A 17,049-nucleotide genomic window follows, 5' to 3' on the forward strand; every position below is an offset into this window, starting at 1 on the left:
TTCTAGTGCTGAGAACATATGAAGACTAATAGTTGGAAAAAAGAACTATATCCCTTGTACTCCTGAAAGAGGCACATTTTTAGTTTCCTTGGTTACTCAAGTAAATACCATGCAATGGGTTGGCATAAACAATGGGAATGGATTCAGCAAAGGTTTAGAGGAGAGGAAAAAGTTCAAATCAAGACAACACCAAGGTGATGCTTTCTTCCCCAAGACTGTAGCATTCCAGAGCTGGTTGCTGGCAATCCTTGGTCCGTAGCTTGTCATGTGGCAAAGCACAAGACAGTGTCTTCCAGTTTTTTCATTGATGTTCAGCATCTGGTTACTCCCTCTGGCTTTATTTGTTTGAATTGCATTACGATCATAAAGTTATCAAGCAATAAGTTTAAGATATGTCCTGATTAGCCTGGTGCACACCTTAACTGAAGTAACAGCATCAAAAAGTCCTATTTCCAGTGGGTTCACACTCACAGGAATGAATTTAGTTTAGTAACATGTTTTCTGAGGTACACACAGCTCCAAACCACTACAGACAGCATATCCACGTTCTTGAATCTCAGAGGAGAAGCTCTATGAACTGGTATTTGAATAAATGGGGGCTTAGGAGCATCTACATTGTGCAGCATTTAATATGAGCAGTAGATCCATGTCAAGTATTCACTATTATACTTCCTTTAATCTGAAGTGGTTTCCTTACCGTGAGCTTATTTTGTGGGAGAATACATGCATATGGGTCAGGCATTTCATAAACATACAGATACTATTGTTGACTGAGCTCTGCAGACAAGAAAGTCAAACTCATACATGACATTTTCTCTAGGACTGGAACTTGCTCTCCCTTCCAGAATGTAAGACCAAATACAATCAAACTGTATCACACATTTGTTTGGTCATTTGGAAAAATACCGCTGTAAGAGGACCTCAGTATTGGTGTTACTGCTGATATTCAGGATAATGAGAGGCAGCAATAGCTATATCAGCCTAAGAAAGTGAAGGTCCATGCTGCAGGAACCATGGGTAATTTCCATCTTTAAGGCCATGAAAATGTCATTCAAGTGTACATGTTATCAGTTCAGCATGACTGGTGATGAAGACCATCTAAAGACACCAAGAGAACTATTTTGTTCTGTTGTTTTTTAGTGTCCCTTCTATGGTAATTAGCGTATGGTGAGTATGTGATATCAAAATCTATAGGCTTCATTTGCACTGAAATATGTTCATCTACATGTGCTACAAATACCTTGTTGTGCTTGATATTCTGCTTACAGACCCTTGAGCAGCTGGCTTTTCTGTTGGCCAGTGGCAAAATTTGCATATATTCTCATCTCAGACCCAAAACTTTATTAAAACATAAATGAATCACAATCACAACACCAGCCATTAAGCTGATTGTGTCCTCCCTACTGCCTTTGAGAGATACCCTTGAATTCCTTTTCATCTGTATCCATACAGTAGACCCATCCAAAACCCATGCTGAAGAATTTTCCTTCTTATTCAGCTGGCCAAATCGTAACATAGAAAGGCCATTGGGATGACTGGGGGAAGAGGTATTGGTGCAACAGTATTGGGTGACATGGAAGTTCAGGCCCTCCACTTGTGTAGCCTGCTGCCCTCTGATTATTTTCAGATTTGCATTGAACATTCTGTTTACATTTGCTAAGTCATATTACTTATAAATTGAGAATTTGACAGAGCCTAGATACTAATGGGCTGTTCTAGGTGTTTGTTCAATTTAGATCTCATAGTCAAATATTCTAAATTTTCTAGGTCCCCTAAACATTAAATAAGCTGTTTATTAAAAGGCCCATTAACTCTTCATTGTACATAACATGTCCTTGACTAAGAACCCCAGGGTCCTACTGGGGAGATTCTCTCACTGGGCTTGCCATGAACTCTACACTGCACCTTTTCCATCACTGACAATTTCAACAGCATGTCTACTGGATCGTTTGACTAATGGTCAGGGTTGCATAGCTGTCTGCTGCAAAGCTCATTCCTGCCTGAGTCCAGCTAATATGGCCTGATTCCTCATATCCTAGTGTAAGGCAAGAGTACTCCTGAGATCAAATAGGTTTCTCGCATATCCTAACAGTTTTGACAGGTTCTGTGCTTTACATGTGATGTAAGATGCAAGGTACAGCAATTCATCTGTTATTTGGAAGGGATACCCAGTATGACTGCAACCACAGAACAATTAAAATGTTAAGTGAAGTTGAAGATCCCTTTATCATTTTAGGATTTGCCCTTCATTCCCTGGGGTGCATATGTTTCATTATACTTCCAATATTCCAGCTACTTCGTGCTTGTCCTACCTAATCAACAAAGTAACATCAATGCAATAGATCATGGTATTATTTTGTGGGATGTCTACAGGATTTGAATCTCTTCATGCCTTCTTAAGATGAGGGCCAGGAGTTAACATAAATTGAAATAAAATAATAAATGGCAACTATTATCCATTCCACTTGAATGCAAAAATATTTCTGATCCTTTTTTCTCAAAATGTGATACAGTTTAGTAGAGTGTGGTTTAATGGCATAAAGAAAATATATTTGATGCCTTGTCATTTTGCCTAGTCATAAATTCTCCTTTTAGTGACCAACCCAGCTAGCCTTGCTCTGGGCATAATTGCATCTAGTAAGGTACGCATCTCCATATGGTTTGAATAAAAGCTACACTTAGCTTCTCCAATTAGCCCTTGACATTTCTTCTCTGAATGGATCCTTGCTGCTGCTACTTTTACATGAAGAATAATTTACCAGCGAGACCTTTCTATTTTATTATATGGATCATAATAAAGGCAAGAATCCTGGACCCACATGTACTCTTCTTCTCCCCTCCTCCAAGGAACTTTGCAGGGGCCCAGGTTAGGTGATCTCAGGGCCCCTCTCCCATCCTTATTCATCCCTTTCTCCCTCCAGGGCTTTGACATAACAAAGCTGTCCTTTCATGCATTCTCTATCAATTTTTTCACCAACTGAAATAATTAGAATAATCAAATGTTCAAGAAAATAGAAATTGATGTAATTTATGGATACTTTCTTAATACGATAAAATAAATATGCATTCATAGCAAAGACAGAATCTTATCCGATGGGGCAATATTAGAAGCATTTCTCATAAGAGGAGGAAGAAAGCAAGGGTGCCCATTGCTTCCATTAGTACTTAATGCTCAAGAAGTCTTAACCTAAACAAGTAGACAACAGCTGTTGACATGGCTGATAGGGATATAAAATGGTACAGACACTTTGGAAAATAGTTTGGCATACAATATGACCCAGCAATTTCATTCTTAGAAGTTGAAAAGGTCTTCACAGAAACAACGTACACAAATGTACATGGCAGCATTGTTTATATTAGCCAAAAAAGTGGAAACATCTCAAAGGTCAATAAACTGATGAATTGTTAAATAAATGTCATATAGCTATACAAAGGAATAACATTCAGCCTATAAAAGGAATGAAATGGTGACGCATGCTACAACACAGATGAACCTAGAAAACATTGTACTAGCTGAAACAAGCCAGACACCAAGGGCCACATATTATATGATTCCATTTATAAGATATGCCCAGAGTAGATACTAGTGGTTGCCAAGAGCTGGGGAGAATGGGAATGGGGAGAGACTGCTAATGGACCCAGGGTTTATTATTGGGGTGATGAGAATATCCTGTAATTATATAATGGTAATGGTTGCACAACTTTGAGAATATAGTAAAATTCACTGAATTTTACATGTTAAAAGTACGAATTTTATGACATGTGCCTTTACCTTAATAATAATGGTATCTATAGCATTTCATATGTTAAAAGGGAAAATAAAATATCTGTGTATTATTTTAAATTGGTATAAAAAGAATCATAACAAAGATAAATCAGAAACTAATGAGATTTATCACTATACAAAATAGATGAAAATAAGCTGAAAAAAATTGAAAGTGAGACTGCATATACTTCTGAATGTTATTTCTTTACTATTCTGAAATCTATAACCATTTTCAGTTTCCTGTATTCTTTAAAAGTATGAATAATTAAAATCAACTAGGATCTTGGAAAACCACAAATTAAATGCTAAAAATAACAAATAAACTTTATTACAAATAAATAGCATAATACACAGAAAGTAAGGGCAAAAGAACTAAGCTAAGTAACATGGAAAAACAATACTGGGGGCTGCAAGATAGTTCAGTAGTAGAATTCTCACCTGCTATACGGAAGACCCAGATTCGATTACTGATCCATGTACTTCCCAAACAAAAACACAAGCAAAATAAACAAAAACAACCAAACAAAAATTCAACAAATGGTACTGAAATAAGGAGATACTCACATGGAAAAAGAATGAAATCTGATCCCTGACATACCCCATACAAAAAAAAAACCAAAAAACAAAAAACCTTAATACTGATACATATTCTGAGGCAAAAGACCAAAAGAAGTATGCACAATTATTATACAGTAGATATTAAATTTATTTCTCACAAAAGTATGAGTTAGCAATTCTGAAACTACCTCACAGGAATTAAGAAAATAAATATTAATCTTTTTAATATATTTAGCAAGCAAATAGATAAATTGTAAACATTTGGTTAATAATGAAAAATCAGATTTCATACAAATAAAGAAAGGGATGGGTAGTTGCAATAAACATAGTGTTCTCCATGATGCTGTGTATGCTCTGAGTCAGCATCCACTGCATGGTGCTGTTTCTCCCATAGCCAGGATTCATGGGTCTAAGAATCAAGGGATGCTAAATGGGAGTGGCACCACTCCGTATCACCCCTAGTGGTCCACAAGGAAAATTTTTGCTTTTGTACCTGAAACCTTAAGCTCTTCTGGTGTACAGGTCTTAGTTCCAAAAGGAGGAGTTCTCATACCAGGAGACACAGTAATGATTCCATTGAGCTAGAAGTTAAGATTGACATCTGGTAACTCTGGGCTTTTCATGCCACTGAATCACCCTAATCAACAAAACTGTTTTGTTTAGGGTTAACTGAGGCATGTCTCTGACCAGTGAGATAATTCAATCAGTTGAAGCCTTTAAGGAAAAAGAGGTATTTTCACTGCTTCCTAAGCCTGTGAGCCTCTTCTGTGGAGTTCATCCAGACCATTCTTTGGAGCCACCAGCTTCACATCCTGCCCTATGGATTTTGGACTCTTCCATTCCCACAGTTGCGTGAGACACCTTTATAAATCTCAATATGTATTGATATCTCCTGTTGGTTCTGTTTCTCTTGAGAATCCTGACTAATACACAGGACTTTCTGCTTCTGGAAATACCACATCCCTATCTTACATAAAAATACAGGTTCAACTAGCATAGAATCTTACCTCTGAGGGTGGCATTTTCCCCCAAATATCAATATTAGGGATTAGAGCTGTGTTAACAAAATCTCAAAATAGTTTTCCACAATATTTCTCAGTAGATATTTGAACAATAAATTGCTCAAAACTATCAAGCTCTATGAATTTTAAGTTTTTATTGACGTTTTGATATATTCGACATATAGCAAAATGTACAAATTTTAATTATACAGCTTGATGGTTCTTTAAGTATACACCAAGGACATGATATAAAACCTACTTCCATTGTACCAGACAGTTTCCTCTTGTCCTTTACAAGTTATTCCTCATCACCAGCCTATGAGGTGCTTCTACATTTTGGCTTATGCATAAAGTTGATATGAGAATTTTTGTACAATTCTACCATGAACATATGTTTGCATTTCTTTTGGGTATATGTCAAGAAATGAATGGCTTGGTCTTATGGAAAACTGTGTGTAACTTTTTAAGGGATTCTCATACTATTAATCAAAGAGGCTGCAATATTTGACATAACTACTAGCAATTGATGAGGCCTCCACATTTCTATATTCTGACAAACATTTGTTATTATTGTTTATTTCTCACAGCCATCCTAGTAGGTTTGAAGTTATTCCTCATTGTGATTTTGATTTTTTTTTTTTTGATGAGCTGTGTATTTTGTCTGGGAAAATATCTATTTAGATGTTTAGCCAATTATTATATTGGGTAATTTATGTTTATATTATTGATTAGTAAGTATCCTTTCTGCATTCTGGATGCTACATGTCACATATGTTATTTGCAAATGTTTTGTTACATTTTGTACTTCGCTTTTTCGTTGTTGGTACAATTGAAGCAGAACTGTCTTTAAGTTTGATACAGTAAAATTTATCTATTTTTTCTTTTGTTGCTTGTGTTTTTGTTGTCATAGATAAGAAATCATTGCCTAACTTAAATTTACAAAAATTTACTTAAATATTTTTTTCTAGGGCTTTTATAGTTTTTAGCTCTTATAATTTGTGTCTGATACACTTGCATTAATAACATTATGGTGTGAAATAAACAGCCACATTCATTCCTTTTTTCCAATTATCCAGTTGTCCCAATCTCATTGTTGAAAAGACTGTTTTCTCCCCACTGAATTATTTTGACTTCCTTGTTGAAAATCACTTGGCCATAACTGTGAATGTATGCTTATGGAATCTCAATTTTATTTCCTTTTCCTATTTATATATCTATATAGATATAGATAAGTATATGCACATTCACGCAAACATATACATAATGATATTGTATTTAAATGCAGGAAATAATTATCCATGATAAATCTCTTTAACTTCTCCCCCCCCATATCATTTCTATGAGTTGCACGGTCTATGAGCCTCCTTTCTTTAAGGTTTTTCATTCCCACTGTATCACAATTAAAAACGATAGTGGGGATGAGTTTAGAATGTTTTGAAGCTACTCTTTTCATCATTTGCAATCACACAGAGGAAGAAGTGTGAACTTGGGTGGCAAGAGGGACACCTACTAAGCTTTTAGTTTCTTTGAAGTTTCACTAGCTCTACCTACTCTGAAAAATTCAAATGTTTCTCACAGTGAGAGGGTAGGGGAGAGTGAAAGGAGAGAGCAAAAGTATTATCAAGTTTTTCTCCCACTATGATGCAACTTATAACACATTATTTTTAGGAAAGTTGTGAGTTTACAGAAGGCTATTACATAAAATAATGGATTCCCATATACTACCCCAGTATTAGCACATTATATTGGTGTGGTACTTTTGTTATAACTGATGAAAGCACATAACTATAATTGTACTATTAACTTTAGTCTATCATTTCAATTAAACTTCACTATTTCTTTTGAGTAGTTTCATGGATTTATTTTTTTTTAAATAACATTACTATATATAACCTAGTATTTTGCCCTTTTATTGCAATCAGATATATATTTCAGTTCCATTAATTAGATTTGCAATGTTGTGCTACCATCACCAACATCTATTACCAAAACATTTCCAGTATTCCAAATAGGAACTCTACATTTTAAGCTTTGTGCCAGTCTGAACCTATTATGTACCCCAGAAATGCCATGTTTTAATCCTGATTCAATCTTTTGCAGGGAGCCATGTCTTTTAATCCTTATTCAGTATTGTAGGTCAGAAACTTTTTATTAAATTATGTCCATGGAGATGTCACAACCAATCGTGGGTGTGATCATCTGATTAGCTGGAGATGGGACTCCACCTATTCCAGGTAGATCTTGATTAACTTACCAGAATCCGTTAAAAGAGAAAACATTTTGGAGGCAGCCAGATAAATATGACAGAAATGACAGACATGACAGATGTCTCAGAGCCAACAGAGAGAGATGTAGAGGTTTGGAAAACAGTTACTTCAGAGAACAAAGATAAGTATGCTGGCAGATGCTTGGAGCCCAGCAGATGTCGCCATGAGATGTTAAGCAAGCCAGAACATAGAGAGAGCCAAGGGAAGCCAAGAGATGAAAGCCAGTCCCTGAAAAGCAAACTGAGGAACTCCCATAGGAACAGAGGTTGAAACCAAGGAGCCTAGGAGCAAGGGACCTGAAGATGCCAGTCACATGACTTCCCAGCTCACTGAGCTGCTCCAGACCCATCAGCCTTTCTTTACTTTAAAAAAAAAATTTTTTTTTATAGTATAACATATATACAAAGCAAAGAATTAAAAAAAGTAATAGTTTTCAAAACTCTTCAACAGGTAGTTATAGGACAGATCTCAGAGTTTATCATTGGCTTCCATACGATCCTCTCAGATTTTTCCTTCTGGCTGCTCTAGAATATTGGAGGTTAGAAGGCTTAAATATTTTTTATCACCAGAATCGACTTTCTTTCCCTTCTTTTTTGGTGAAAAATAACATATATCCAAAAAATTAAAAATATCAAAGCACAGCACCACAATTAGTTGTAGAACATATTTAAGAGCTTGGCATGGGTTATAATTTCACAATTTAGCTTTTCACAACTAGCTGCTCTAAAATACTGGAGACTAAAAGAGCTATCAATTTAATGATTCAGCATTCACATTCATTTGTTAAATACTATCTTCTCTGTATAACCCTACCATCACCTTTGATCTTTCCGTCCTTCACTTTAGGGGTGTTTAGACTATAGCAATTCTAGATTTTTCAGAATGGAAAGGTTTGTCACGAATATGGGGTAAAGAGAAATGGAACTATCTGATGTTCTGGAGAGCTGGGCTAGGTTTCAGGACTTATCTGGATCAGGAACCAATATAGAGGTTGTAGGTTTCTGGAAAGTTACTCCAGTGCATGGATCCCTTGTGGAATCTTATGTATTACCCTAGCTATTCTTCAGGATTGGTTGGAATGGTCCTGGTTGGGGGTTGGCAGGTTATAATAGGTTATAAGGTTAACGTTCATTTAGCAGGTTATAAAGCAAGCTAACTGAAGCTTGATTAAGAGCAACCTCCAGAGCAGCTTCTCGACTCATTTGAGCTCTTTCTGCCACTGATACTTTATTAATTACATTTCTTTTCCCCCTTTTGGTCAGGATGGAATTGTTGATCCCACAGTGCCAGTTCTGGAATCATTCCAGGGAGTCATCTCCCATGTCACCAGGGAGACTTTCACTCCTGGATGTCATGTCCCATGTAGGAGGGAGGGCAATGATTTAACTTGCAGAGCTGGGCTTAGAAAGAGTGAGATCACATCTGAGTAACAAAAGAGGTCCTCCAGAAGTAACTCTTAGTTATGCATATAGGTAGTTCAAGCGTCTCTGCTACCTACATAAGCTTCACAAGAGTAAGTCTCATGATCAAGGGCATGGCCTATTAATTTGAGTGTCCTTATACTTTGACACAGTATCAAGGGATTCCCTGATGGTAAGGTTTAATAGTTTCCTATTTTTCTTCTATCCCTCAGGGGACTTTGTCAATACTTTTTGATTATCTGTTTAATATACTCTAGGATATATCCAGGCATTACAATAATCTATACAGGATTAAAGGACCTCTTTCTTATTCTGTGTTCCCTGTGTTTCAATTGTTCAGATGAGTTATACAAATAGGTTTAATTTGATTATGTGCTACAGCAAATTTCAGTTCCAGGCCAAATAAACCTTTTTTCCTTTGATTTCAAAGAATATATGTGGTTCTAAAATATAGAACCACTGTCTATATTTAAACCACTCTCTTCCTTACCCCTGTGTTCTGAATTACTTTAACCTCAATCTGTTTGGCTTCATTCTTATGTTTAAATATCAGATTATATATATAAAACAGCATCTCAAAATCCAAAAATAATAATAATCATCACTCAGGACTTAAGGTATCTGTTCCAAAAGTATATAGTCTTGGTTCCTGGGTTCTTATAAGCATTTTCTAAAGGTGACCATACCATTCTTTGTTTTTTGTTTCTGGCTCCTTTAGCCTCATCAAATATCCCACATGTTCATTCACATCGTTGCCTGTCTTCCAACTTTGTTCCCTTTTGTAGCAGCACAAACTTCGTTCATAAGAATGCACCATCATTCGCCAGTCTATTTTGTCAGTGCATTCTTCAGCCATCTGTATTCATCAGGCATCATGTAGAGGGCCCAAAGTCCTCAGTCCATCAACATTCTCAATTTTTGATAATTTTATTGTCCCCAAGAGAAAGAAAATCAATAAACACACCCTCACCAAATAGGAAATCTAAATCTCCTTTTAACTCTGTTCTTCCTCTCATTATTTACCTCTGCTATTGCTGTGCTAGTGCTGATGGTTTCTTTTTGAACATAGTTCACAGGATGCAATAACAATTTTGCCCCATACCCTGGACTTAAACACTCTTTATTCGTGGATCATATCTGTGAAGTAATTTTTGTGAGAAGTAATTCATATTTCTAGCATGCATTTGCAAGCATACTGGGAAATGGAGTGCTGCAGCCCTGAAAGTTAACATAGCTATATATAATAACAGTTAAACTAACTGAATAAGAGATCAGGCTTCAATTAGAGTTTAAATCAGAAACCAATCTGGTTGGGTATAAGGTTAATTAGAATTCAGAGTAAAAGATGATACTGTACGTACTCTAGACCTTCACCTACACTATGAGACCAAAGGCAGAGAGGTTTATCATGTCTATAACTTAAATTTTCTGCAACAATTAACCTTAGTCAAACTGTCTGGAGAGCTCATTTAAACAACCCAAACCCTTGGAGTCCAGAACAGGAACAAAGCCTTGCATTTCTGTATAGCTTAGTATAATATCAGGATACATCTCAGACTATGGTGGGCTGATGAGCAAGAAGTATTGGTAGAGTCACTTGAGGGTCCAAAAAGGGGGGAAATATATATATATATATATATATATATACACACACACACATATATATGTGCAAAATCATATATATGGAACTATTAAACTTTCCCTTTGGGAAACCCCAAGTACCCCATTGGGGAATTCCATGAAAATAGGACAAGCCCTACATTTTGAGGGTTACCCACATGGAATCTCTTTCTGTAGAAGAGAAACTAAGACTACCCATAATAAGGCCTAGGAGTTTCTTCCAAGAAGTTTCTTTGTTGCTCAGATGTGGCCTTTCTCTAAGCCCAACACTGGAAGAAGAATCATTTTCTTCCCCTTATGTGGGACATTGCATTCATGGGTGAAAATCTCCCTGACAACATGGGATGTGGCTCATGGAGAAAGTCTGGGTCTGGCATCATGGGATCAAAAACATCTTCCAGAACAGAAGAGTAAAATAAGGCATAATAAAAAAACAAAAAACAAAAACCAAAAAACAGGCATCAGAGCCAAGAGAGATCAAATGGAGTTAAGTTGCTATTCTGGAGGCTACTCTTAGGCTAGCCTCAGTTAGACAGTATAATAGCTATGGTCTGCTAAACCTCAACCAACATCACTCCTGTTCACCGTTAAGAACACCTAGGGCTAGAATTGATACTTTATAAAGTTTACATGCACTAGGTTTGCCTTTCTGTAACCTATAATTTCTGGAAGGTTCCTGAGTCAGATAAATCCTGAAATGCCAATTGACCAGCCTCTCCAAGATTATCAATTAATTACATCTCCTTATTCCTTAGTGTTGACACTGATTCTGAGATGAAAAAGTCAGAAGGGGCATTGCCCAAATATTGCTATGCATTGGGAAAGAAGAACCAAGGGAGAAGGAGTAGATATTACAGAGAAAGTAGAATTTAGCAAATGAGAATGACTGTTGAATCATTATATTAATATTCATTCTATACTCCAATGTTTTGGAGTAGCTAGAAGGAAAAATCTGAGATGGTTAAATTTCTGCCCATGACAAAATCTGTGATCAATTCTATAACTAACTGTTGAAGTGTGGTTAGAAATTATTGGGTTTTTTTTCTTTCTTTGCTTTGTACATATATTTTACAATTTAAAATGTTATAAAAAATGGAGACTTACAATAACACATTCGAAGAGGCTAAAAAAAGGATTAGCGACCTAGAAGACTGGACATCTGAAATCCCTTAAACAAAAGAACAGATAGGGAAAAGAATGAAAACATATTAGCATAGTGTCAGGTAATTAAATGACAAGAAGTAGCACACAAATATATGTGTTATATGTGTTCCAAAAGGAGAAAAGAAGGCAAAAGGGGCCAAAAGAATGATAGAAGATTGTATCACTGAAAATTTCCCATCTCTTTAAAAGACACAAAATTACATATCCAGGAAGTGCAGCATATACCAAACAGAATTCATATAGACCTACTCAAAGACCTATCCTCTTGCCCAATGTCAAAGGGAAAGAGAGAATTCTGAAAGCATCAAGAGAAATGTGATCCATCACGTATAAGGAAAGTGCAATAGATTATGAGCATATTTTCCAGAAAAAACCATGGAGTAAACATGAAAGAGGTAACTGCCAATGAAGAATTCTAGATTCAACAAAACTGTTCATCAAAAATAAAGGACAGTTTAAAATAGTTTCAAATAGTCAGTGAGAGAATTTGTGAATAAGAGACCAGCTCTATATGAAATACTAAAAGGAGAAATACAGGTACATAGGAAAATACAGGATAAAGAGGTCTGGAAAAGAGTGCAGAAATGAAGACTCTCATTAAGGGTAAAAAGAGAAAAAGACAAGGTACAACATATAAAATTCAAAAGGCAAAATGGTAGAAAAGTACTTCCTTTCAGTAACATTGCATGTTAATGGGTTAAACTCCCCAATAAAAGACAGTCTGGCAAAATAGATTAAAAAACAATACATGCTGTGTACAAGAGACACACAGTCCCAAGGACAAAAGTAAGTTGAAAGTGAAAGGCTGAACAAAGATATTTCATACAAACAACAAAGAGAAAAGAGCAGGGTGAGCTATACTAATATCAAAAAAAATTAGACTTCAAATGTAAAACTATTTAAAGATATACACAAAGATCACATGTATTAATAAAATGAACAACTCATCAAGAAGATATAAGAAACATAAATAGTTATGCACTGATCTAGAGTGCCCCAAAATACATGAGGGAAACACTGACAACACTTATGGGAGAAGTAGACACCTCTACGATAATAGTTGGAGACTTCAATATACCTCTCTCATTAATGGATATGATCTGTTCTTGAGAATGATCCATGAGCACTTCAGAAAAATAGGTATCCTGTTGTTGTAGGGTGTAATGTTCTGTAAATGCCTGTTAAGCCTAGTTCATTTATGGTATTACTCAAAAATCTCTTTTTCCTTATTGACCATCCCTCTAAATGTTCTATCCACTGACGAGAGCAAGGAGTTGAAGTCTCCAACTATAAAAGTAGAAGTGTCTACTTTTCCTTTCAGTGGTGACAGAGTTTGTCTCAGGCATTTTGGAACACTTTGGTTTGATGCGTTAATATTTATGATTATTATGTCTTCTTCTTGAATTGTTCCTTTTATTAATACATGGTGTCCTTCATTGTCTTTTTCAATTGTTTTCCAATTGCCATCTAATTTGTTGTCTGTTAGTACAGCTATACCTGCTCTTTTCCAGTCTTTGTTTGAATGAAATATATTTTCCCAACTTTTTACTTTCAACTTACTTTTGTCCTTGGGTCTAAAATGAGTCTCCTGCAGACATCCTATACATGGGTCCTGTTTGTTAATCCATTCTGCCAGTCTATGTCTTTTGATTGGGGAGTTTAATTCATCAACATTTAATATTATTACTATAATGGAAGCAATTTCTTCTGCCATTTTGTCTTTGGATTTTATGTTACATGTAATTTTTTCCTCATTTTACCTTACTGGTAGTTTTCATTTCTACACTCTTCTCCAGTTCTATCTCTTCTGCCTTTTCCTATCTATCTGTAGTCCTCCCTTTAGTATTTCTTGTAGAGCTGGTCTCTTAGTCAGAGAATTTCTCAGTGATTGTTTGTTTGAAAAAAAATTAATCTTCCCCTTATTTTCAAAGGACAGTTTTGCTGGATATAGAATTCTTGGTTGGCAGTTTTTTCTTTTCAGAATCTTAACTATAGCATACCACTGTCTTCTCATCTCCATAGTTTCTGCTGAGAAATACACATATAGACTTATTGAGACTCCCTTGCTTGTAATGGATGACTTTTCTCTTGCTGCTTTCAAAATTCTCCATCATTAACATTTGATAACCTGCTTGGTAAGTGTCTTGGAGTATGTCTATTTGGATGTAATGTATATGTGTCTTGGGGTATGTCTATTTGAATCGATTTTGGTTGGGGTATGCTTCACTCCTTAGATGTCATTTTATGGCTTTCATAAAAATGGGAAATTTTCAGTGATTATTTCCTCCAGTGGTCTTTCTCCTCCTTTTCCCTTCTCTTCTCCTTCTGGAACAATCATAACACACATTTGTGTGCTTCATATTGTTGTAATGTTCTCTAAGACCCTTCTATTTTTCCATTTTTTCATATCTCTTCTTTTGTGTGTAGGATTTCCTGATGTCCTGTCTTCTTGTTCACTAATCCTTTCTTCTACCTCTTTAAATCTACTGTTGTAGGCTTCCATTCTTTTTTTAATTTCTTCTATTGTGACTTTCATTCCCATAAGTTCTGTGATTTGTTATTTCAAATGAACAGGCTCTTCTTTATGTTCACTCAATGTCTTTTTTATATCCTCCCTCAACTCATTGATTGGATTTTAGATGAGATTATGCATGTCTGTTCAAACATTCTGAATTAGTTGTTTAGCTCCTGTATCTCGTTTGAAGTGTTGGTTTGTTTCTTTGACTGGGCCATATTTTCAATTTCCTTGTAGGACTCATTTGTTGCTGGCATCTAGATATTTGATTTCTTTAATTAGTTTATTCTGGAGGTTGTTTTCACTCTTTTACCTGGGGTTTTCCTGCTGTATGGCTTTGTTCTCTTTCTGTTCTTTGACATTCAGTCTGATACAGTGGTCAAGCCAAATCCATTGGAACAGAGCAACTCCTTCAACAAATAGTGTTTGGATAAATGGATATATATGAATATATTCAACATGATGAAAAAAGGACCTGTGTATCACACCTTATATAAAAATTAACATAAAATGGATCAAAGATCTATATGTTAGAACTAAGATAATAAAACTTTTGAGGAAAACCTATGGAAATATAAGTTCTTTGATATGAGGTGGCTTCCTAAACAATACTCCCAAAGCAAAAGCAGTAGAATCACTTTCATGCATCAAAGTCCTTGTCAGTGAGTTAAAAGGAAGTCTACTCAATAGCAGATAATATTTGAAAACCATGTATCAGATAAAGGTTTAATATTGAGAATATATAAAGAGATTCTACAACTCAACAACAAAAAGACAACCCAATTTTATTTTTAAAATGTGTGAAAGACAGATGCTTTGCAGAAAAGGAAACGCAGATTGCTCAAAAACATATGAAAAGATGTTCATTCTTACGGTTATTAGAGAAATGCAAATTCAAACCACAATAAGATATCATCTCACACCTGCTAGAATGGTCATTATTAAAAAAAAAAAAAAAGAAAATTACAAGTGCTGGAGAGGGTGTGGAAAAATATGAATACTCATTCACTCTTGATGGGAATGTAGAATGGTACAACCAGTCTGGAAGAGAGTTTGGCTGTTCTTCAGGAAATAAATATAGAATTGTCATATGATCCAGCTATCCCATTATTAGGTATATATTCAGAAGAACTGAAGGTAATAACACAAATGGACATTTTCAAACTGATGTTTATAGTGCCATTATTCACAATTGTAAGGGATGTAAACAGCCCGAGTGACCATCAATGGATGAGTGGCTGAAGAGACTGTAGCATGTAAATATAATGGAATTTTACACAGTTGTAAGATAGAATAAAGTAAGCTAGCAGGTAACAACATAGATGAACTTTGAAGACATTATGCTGGGTGAAATTTAGCCAGGAAAAAAAGGACAAATACTGTATGATCTCAGTAATATGAACTAACATTAATGAGTAAACTTTGAGAGTTAAAGTTGAGAACACTGGTCAACAGGGGATAGAGAGAGAGAGAGCAGAAATTGAACATTTGATGCTGATCAAGCACAGAAAGTTCAACAGAATTGAAAATTTTAAAGATCATAATGAGGAAAAAAATCATTCTTTAGAAATGTAGCCAGAAATTACACATATGCTTCAGTTAGTTAGACTAGGACGATAAAGCTCCTAGTAGTGATGAATCATTTCTTTAAGGACATAGAGGAAAGAAGTAGCATGCTGGGTAAAGAAATGGGAGAGGTATAAAGAAACCCAATTAAAATTTCAAGACATGAATAATGCCATGTCTGAAAAAAATATATACTGAATGTAATGAACAACAGATGGGCACTGAAGAATAAAATGAACTCCAAGGCATAGCAATAGGAGCAAAAGAGAAATATACTTTTAAAAATGAACAGAGTATTACTGAGCTATGAGAAAATCTCAAGTGATATAATATATTGTAATCTCAAAGACATTAATAAAAAATACTAAATAGATAATTTTCATTATTTGATGAAATGTACAAATCTATAGATTCAAGAATTTCAAAGAACTTAATGTAGAAGCAGCTTAAGAAAAACTTTTCCAAAATCCATGGCTATAAATTATGTAAAATTGACAAAAAATAGGAAAATGTTAAAAAGCTACCAGAAGAAAGGAAGACCCTTCACAAATAATAGAAAAAAGCAAGAACGACAACTGATTTTCATCAAATACATAATTCAGTGGATAATGCATAAATACAATTAAATTACTGAAAGAAAATCCTTCAACTGTTAACCTACATTTCTATTCATAGTGAATTTATTTTGAATAATTAAGAATAAATGCTTTTAGACTCACCAAAGCTGAAAATAATATCTATCTCATGTAATAGAAGTGGAATGGAATGTTTTAAATTGTATTCAGTGTGAAATTTTCAAATATCCTGAGTGATATTTAAATGAGTGAATTTCATGATACTTACATATATGTTAAATCTGTGACTCAGAAAGAAATATAAAGCATAGAATATACTAGTGCCCTCACAGAGCCATAAATATAATGATTTATAGAATATAAAAAAATTCAGCTTTAAAAAATTGGTTGTAAAAACAGAAGAATTACAGAAGAACAAGAAAGACAAGTTAAAGAGGAAAAAGTACATGGGAATGTGAAAGTGGAATTCAGTTGAATTAGAATTGTCAAGGTCGAGTTTCCCAGCATGATAGCCATATACCTTGTTAGAATCAGGAAAAACAGGGACAGTTGAAGACCTAGGTGTCTGTTAACCCATCAGAATTAATTAACAAAAA

The sequence above is a fragment of the Tamandua tetradactyla genome, chromosome 8 (genome assembly GCF_023851605.1).
Source record: "Tamandua tetradactyla isolate mTamTet1 chromosome 8, mTamTet1.pri, whole genome shotgun sequence".
NCBI lineage: Eukaryota > Metazoa > Chordata > Mammalia > Pilosa > Myrmecophagidae > Tamandua > Tamandua tetradactyla.